This window comes from Pygoscelis adeliae, unplaced genomic scaffold, assembly GCF_000699105.1.
Source record: "Pygoscelis adeliae isolate BGI_AS28 unplaced genomic scaffold, ASM69910v1 Scaffold75, whole genome shotgun sequence".
In the NCBI taxonomy this organism is placed as follows: domain Eukaryota; kingdom Metazoa; phylum Chordata; class Aves; order Sphenisciformes; family Spheniscidae; genus Pygoscelis; species Pygoscelis adeliae.
The window spans coordinates 3,233,530-3,233,836 of NW_008824772.1; the positions used below are offsets into that span (position 1 = coordinate 3,233,530).

Genomic DNA, 307 nt, shown 5'->3' on the forward strand with positions numbered 1-307 from the left:
TCCCGCGGTGGCTCCCCCCCCCCCCGCGCCGCCCCCCGCCGCTGAATTTGCTCCGGTCCCTTAATTGTTTCGCTCTCACCAAGAACTTTGTTTACAGTCCCTTGTGCAGCGAGCTGCATCCCCCTTTTATGCTTGCTCCGGGCTAGTGTCCGCCGCAGTCCCGTCCGGCAGTCGGGAGGTAAGGCACGGCTCGGCACGGCACAGTGTGGCACGGCATGGCATGGCATGGCATGGCATGGCATGGCATGGCACGGGAGGGCACGGCACAGCACGCCGGGGTCAGTTGTGCGCTCCCGATCACTGTGGG

At 65.8% G+C, this 307-nt stretch overlaps 1 protein-coding gene across 1 annotated transcript in view; it reads left to right on the forward strand.

The window, feature by feature from the left end:
• Positions 1-95: 95 nt before the first annotated feature.
• TMEM100 (transmembrane protein 100) overlaps positions 96-307 on the forward strand; it is a 7,405-nt gene continuing 7,193 nt past the window's right edge. Inside the window, exon 1 of the mRNA XM_009323717.1 lies at positions 96-178. The gene's annotated coding sequence lies outside the window, so the exon portion shown is untranslated. The remainder of the gene's footprint in view (positions 179-307) is intronic.